General features: G+C 37.4%; 1 long non-coding RNA gene across 1 annotated transcript in view; it reads right to left on the bottom strand.

The window, feature by feature from the left end:
* Positions 1-5,719: 5,719 nt before the first annotated feature.
* Positions 5,720-6,585, bottom strand: part of LOC107725594 (uncharacterized) — a 5,886-nt gene continuing 5,020 nt past the window's right edge. Inside the window, exons 2-3 of the long non-coding RNA XR_001638140.1 lie at positions 6,204-6,288; positions 5,720-6,035 (exon numbers count right to left, since the gene is read on the bottom strand). This is a non-coding gene — a long non-coding RNA (uncharacterized LOC107725594). The remainder of the gene's footprint in view (positions 6,036-6,203; positions 6,289-6,585) is intronic.

Here is a 6,585-nt window from a genome sequence, read left to right as displayed (position 1 = left end):
GTCGCAGTCATGGAGAGGAACTGAATGTCAGGAGGATGATATTTAGAAACGTTTTTTCTCTTGCAATGAGTTTGTTACGAGATGTCGCCCGTGGCTGGAGTTATTAATACAGATTTCTTTGGTCTTTAGCATTTTGTTTTTCTCTCAAGGGTCATATGTTGTAGATAAACAGACCCTTTTTCAGTTACAGATATAGTTTGTGACCAGTGGTAAATGAAGCAACCATCAAAAGACCTCTTTTTTTTTAATATTCACATATATATTCTAGAATATTCTGTAGGTTTTTTGCTTTTAGCTCTTTGTCAAGGCAAACTAGTATTTTTTAAATTTATTTTGCATTTCACATGTCCCACGCAAAGAAGCCTGGGGAAATGTTTTTAGCCTCTCTTGGATCGGCACAAATACCATCAGACATGTCCGAGGTGGGCAAAATCAAAGCGATTTCCGCGCTTCTAGAGAATGTGATTTAGTTTGATTTAGTTTCGGCTCCTTACAGTAGCTGACGTCATGTTTCTGAACAAGTCAAAGGTTATATTATTTAAAGTTTCTTGTAGAAAAACCCACTGTATAAAGCAAACACGAAGCCTTGCTATGGAGTAACAATGTGGGCGTATTTCAGATGTATTTCTGTACTTTTCACTACAACTTTAAGCTTAACTGTTGTTATTAGAAGCCATTCCTTTGAGGCCATAACGGTTAACATAATATATATATTTTTTTTTTTGAGATTCGATTCATCCGAGTCTCTTTTCGAACTCTTTGGACCTTGCACCGCTGGATTCATTCCGATATATTTGTTCACGGGTCATAGCTTTTTTTAAGTTTAAGTTTCATATAGTTTTTCTTGTGTTATATACAGGCAGGCCTGCAAAGTTACATTAATTTATACTGCTTTAATTTTATTACTTTTTGTTCCGTGTCGTTTCGAACTCTTGAGAGGTGTGTGTGTGTATATATATATATATATATTTTCTCTCACTCATTCTGTGATTTGCTGAAATGGACATTACGCAGTGTGTCTGTGCACTTTGTATAAATGACTGATGCAGATAAGCAATTTTGCCTTTTTAAAGACTTAATATATTTTGTCATATGAAGAGGTTAAAGCATGGTTACCGGATTGCAAAATGAATGAAAATCGATTTCAAAAGCAGGCAGGGCCATGGGACACTTAAAAACCAAAGCTTAATCCAACCTCCTAACGCCATCTGTGTCCACCTACGCCATTGCCGGAGAACGGTTATCTGGATCTTCGACCAAATCGATTCGCCCTATGACTCGAACAGGCGACAAAGCGGCGACTCTTCTTTCAAGTTGGTCCAAAGACTTCTGCGTCAACCCTCTAGCATAGCTTTGGGCTGTAGTGACACTAGCACTGTGTAGCCCTGAAGTTCACCTAGACACTGTGGACAGTGGAAGTGCCCTCGTAGGGATGCTTTTTGTTATTTCGGCCTCTTCGTAGTGAAATAAGTGGCTCCGCCTTCTTTTTTTTCTCGTAGGAAATGACGCATTTTTGCTTTCGACTCCACTTTCGGCCTCTTCGTAGTGAAATAAGTGGCTCCTCCTTCTTTTTTTCTCGTAGGAAATGACGCATTTTTGCTTTCGACTCCACAAAATGCTTGATGTTGCACAGATAACCGAGGCTCTGCGCTTGGTTCGCCACTCGTGCTCTGTTACAAAAGCGAAGACACGCATCCCATCTTCTTGCTTCTGTTGAGATGGATTGGATTATTTATTTTGGTTCTTTTTTTCGATTATTTTTATAAGGACGATGCTCTGTGAATTGGTTCCGCCACTTAAACTTGCCATTAAGGAGAGAGGAGCTCCACGGATCCTTTGAGTCGTGACGGTGGTCACTGTTTTCACATGTATAATTTAAAAAGACAAGACGTTTGAATGAACTTGTTACCAGATTAAGCTGGCAAACCTAACGTGGGTTGCGTATGGAGATGGTATAGGTGTATTTTAAGAATGCTGTATTTATTTTCTATGGGAATGTTACTGAAGAGGTCTGACTTGTGAAGGATCGATCCTTCTTGACTGGAATACTTGGGGACCTGTTTAATTACAACTCGGAGATAAACACATATATATACAGATTCTCTATAACCATTTTTCTTTCACTCCCCAAACCCCCATTTTATTTGCTTTTTAAGCCTTCACCAAAAACGTCCGTATCACATTCCTTTCTGTTGCCTCGCCTGCACTTTAACGCCCCCAACCCCCCCAGTGCAAGTTCATTCAAGTGAGGAACTATCATACAAATGTTTGGGAGACTCTTTTCATCTGTAAATAGCTGTACAAAGGAAGTACTGTCTGTTTGCTAGGAGGCATGGAGATAAAAAATTATTAAATGACTTCAAGTGTTTCAACTTAAGAAATAAAGTTTAAGAAAATACATTTTGATAGATGAAATTCTGAGAAAATATTTCTGTGTAAAAATATTTAAGACTGTATTATATAAAAGGAAAAGAGCTTAATGTATTTGTTGTGAATATGAAAAACGGATATATTAAAGAAGTGCATGAAAACTGGCTAATGTTTTTTGTGCTTTTATTTACATTTTATTTGAAATTCAATGTGAAGCACAGTTTGCTTTAAAAAGGCTGTAACATTTACCACTGATTTTAAAGCTATATTTATGATTATACTAGTTTTTTTGGCTTGCAAAGTAGATTTTTTTTAACTTTTATTTTCTGTATTATTTTGTAAAGTTGAAGAGGAGTTGCCTTTCTCTCACTAGCTCTGCCCACTCTTTTTTTACTTGGCCCCTCCAAGTCTTTTGTTTCGATCCTTCAGAACAGAAGAGATACTGTCGCTTTATAAAAGTTAGGTTACCTAACAGACTTTCAGAAGCCTTTTTTCCTATCTTTAGATTGAAAAAGAGAGGAAAAGTTTGTGTATTCACAAAAATCGTCTTGGTGGGATATTATATTTGGTTGTTTCTAGACAGTAAATGCTTGTTGCAACATCCATGGGTGAGTAAATGCATTAATGTATTATTTTCTTGTTAACAATTTTCCAAAATTTCCATATTAGTGTCTGATATATTTGTGATTTGTATATGTAAACCTAAAAATATATAAATGTAGTATATACATATTTCCCCCCCTGAAAGCTGTGCATTTAGTGCTACACTGTTCACTTTATATAACAGGTAAAAATATGATGCGAGTTCTCAACTTTTCAGGATTTGTCACTGGATCCTGCATATCTTCATCTCTTCCATACGAGCGTGGCATGTCCAATTTCATCTCTCTGTCAAGAAGGAAAAGACACAATGAACGAGGTATCAATAAAAATGTATATACTAATTAATCAATTACTGTATTCTTTTCTATTTCCATTAAGTCCAATAAGGGCTAGTTTATTCAAACCCTTTTGTTGATATTTCATGTCAATCTCAAGAGCGTTCCCTGGCTAACGCTCAGAGGCGTCAGAGCCTGCAACTTGAAAGGACCCTACATGCGCTGGATGTGCAGTATCAGCGGGAGCTGGCTGGGGTACAAGGTGCACAGCAACAGTTGAGAAGATCCCTGGACCGCCTCGGAGAACGAAGTGCCATCAAAAGACCTGCTTTGGCCCTGCCTCCAACCTCCAAAAATCATTCCTCCTCAAATCAACCCAAGAAGACTGCCTCGCAGTCCTGCTGCCCAAACCACATAGTGTGCTCGAGCTGCAACCTGCGCTTAAGGTTGGCCGATGCACTGACCCGTCGTTTTACCCCCAGCCTGTGGACAATGTACACCTGCCCCTTGACCTCCTTCCACTCTGGAGAAATCTATTATATGCCCAGATTTGTACAGCAACGTAATCTCTCAATATCAGACAACTCTCTCAGATATCTGCCATTTATGTAGACAACACGTTTCTGCACTGCATGTGAATCTTATATCATCCAGATGCTTTTAAAGGGGGCAGTAACCTGGCAGCAGGATTGAAAAATGGTGTACAAACACAAAAAGACTGAGGGAACTTTTCCAGAGGGTGATTTTATAACCCTTGAAGACGTGTATTGTTCCATCTGAAAGCTTTTCTTACACGTTTAGTGCAGCACACATTCCAGTGCCCTAGAAAGTGTTTCTACGGTCTCAGCTGTGCCGTACTCACCAGATACTTGCACTGATCTTGACATTTACTAAAAACAAACTGCATTTTGTAACCCAGAAGCACATCTTTGTTGAATATGTTGAATAGATCTGTGGCACATTCATATTAGGACTGGAAAAGAATTAGATGGGTGGATACTAGTTTTATGGTTAGCAGCAATAGAGTTTCATGTTATAAAATGACACCCACTTGCAAAAGAGGCAGGTCACCTGATCTGCCAATTTAACCTGCCACATACCTGTAGAGCCTATGAACGACACAATCAAATAAGCAAGATGGATTAAACAAAATGTTTATAAGAAATTGAAGTTACTGTAATACATATTTAAAATAAGTGTTCTTTTTTTATTATTATTTGCATTGTGATATTTTGCATACAAATAAACCACTATCTAAATTATGTTTTCAGAGAGGGGGGTTGATTGATTTTCATAAACATTTTCTCTGTTGTACAAAATAAAAATTTAAAATAAAAAATCTCAAAGTTGTGTCATTAATGTTAATTGGAGACTTTTATTTTGGTATGACTATGATTTTATAAACTGATTAGAATAATACTTATCACTTGTGCCATAATATCTCATTTAATACAATATATACCACTCATGACTCAATTGATATCAGCGTCTTCCCCTGTAAAATCTCATAAACACAACTTTCTAGTCCTGCTATGAGGCTCAAGCTTAGAATGAGTTGATCAAGTTGAGATGAGCATTGATAAATCCCATGGGATCCTCCAGCTGTGAATAAATTACTTTTTTTAGCTGAAAGGACGCAAATTTAGAATGTAAAAATCATGAGCACATGCATTAGTCCTTTTTTTTTTTTTTAGAGTGAGCTGTGTGTGTATCTTTAATACATTTATAAGAGCTGTTGGCTCATGACGATACAGGTTTGAGTCCAATGTCAATAAATGTCCAAAAAGTCCCGTACATCGTTATTCTGCTAGAAATTAAATGATTTATGTTAGTAAAACTGGCAAAGCTTGAAAAACAAAAGTCTAAGCTCATATTATTGAAAATAAACATAGCAATTCCCGATTATCAAAAGCTCTAGTTCAGAGACTACATTTTTGCTTTTCAGATTTTTTGCTTTTAAGTCTGTGATCAAATGCCACATTTCTTAATATTTCCATGTAACAAATATTACAACAACAAATCATGCAGTTTTACATGCCAGCCATGATGCCGTTTTTTAAATGCAGGTCTTAAAAGAACAAATCTATAGCAGAGACCTGTTCAAATCACAAAATTGCAGTAATTATTTACCTATCTTAACCTATCTAAAAGAAACCTTGCTTCATTGCAAACTCTGTGGAACAGAGGATAAGCAGTTGCCTTCAAATATAAAAGCCTGGGTTCAAATCCCACAGTTGCTTAAGTTTTGTGTCAAATAAAACAAAGCTCTTAATAAAACTCGATCCACAACACTCCTCAAGAAAACAGACTCAGCTGCTCAGGAGATAAAGCATTGGGCTTTTACATAGTGACCTGAGTTCGAATCCCACTATTGCTTATGTTTGTTATGTCGTGTTGTCATGTGCAAAAAAAGTGCCCCAAACACCAGTGTTCAGTGTGAAAGCCATGATGGCGCAAGTGGCTGAACACACATTTGTTGTGGATGAGGTTGAGCTGGAGATGTGGGTTCAAGCCCCACCTCAACACGTTGGGATGATGCTATCATTATCTGGTTTATTGTTAAATTCCATGTCCCATACAGATGAACAGTGAATTATAAGTTATTTCACATATCCAGATAAGAGATCTGTGGCTCACTGGTAAGAGCGCTGCCTCAAGGTTCAGAGGTTGCTGGTTTGATCCCAGCCAGATCTCTGCGATATGAGTGAGTGTTGTGTGAATGAAGGGGTGAGGATGATTTGGGTCCCCCCCTGAGTCCCAGAGCGATGTCCAGCAGCAGTTATGCTTCTTGATATAAAAAAAAAAAAAATTAGTGTATACAAATTTTGAACCTCCGTCCCTTCCCCACCCGTTTAGGTTACCATCATTTGCTTTCTAGAGGGGTGAGCCTCCAAAAAGAAAATGATGGTAACCTACATGCCAAGTACACAATAAAACACAAGTAATAAGTCTCACCTGTCCATGAGCAGATGTCCTTCATTACAGCGAATGTCTGTCCACACGTCCCAGAGCTCTGTGTGGTCCAAACACATCTCTTATTCTGTAGGGGAAACGTATAAAAAATAAGACACAGTAATACAATAAAGACAGGTATTGTCTACATATGAAATTAAAGCTATATAGTGTGAAAAATATAATGCAAAGCCTATTATACTTAAATACTGCTGTATCAGTAATCATTTTGGTTCAATCTACTGTTCTTCTCAGTTTAGTTCCGATGACAGAATTAAATTACTGTTTTACATGTCACAAAATTATAAGAACACTGAATAGAAACTCTCTTTCAGTTTGACTGTTGACAAAACAAAACAAATGTTTGTTGGTTCTCTGGAATATT

The sequence above is a fragment of the Sinocyclocheilus rhinocerous genome, unplaced genomic scaffold, assembly GCF_001515625.1.
Source record: "Sinocyclocheilus rhinocerous isolate Xijiao unplaced genomic scaffold, SAMN03320098_v1.1 scaffold153, whole genome shotgun sequence".
Classification (NCBI taxonomy): domain Eukaryota; kingdom Metazoa; phylum Chordata; class Actinopteri; order Cypriniformes; family Cyprinidae; genus Sinocyclocheilus; species Sinocyclocheilus rhinocerous.
This window is presented reverse-complemented; position numbering and strand designations above follow the sequence as displayed.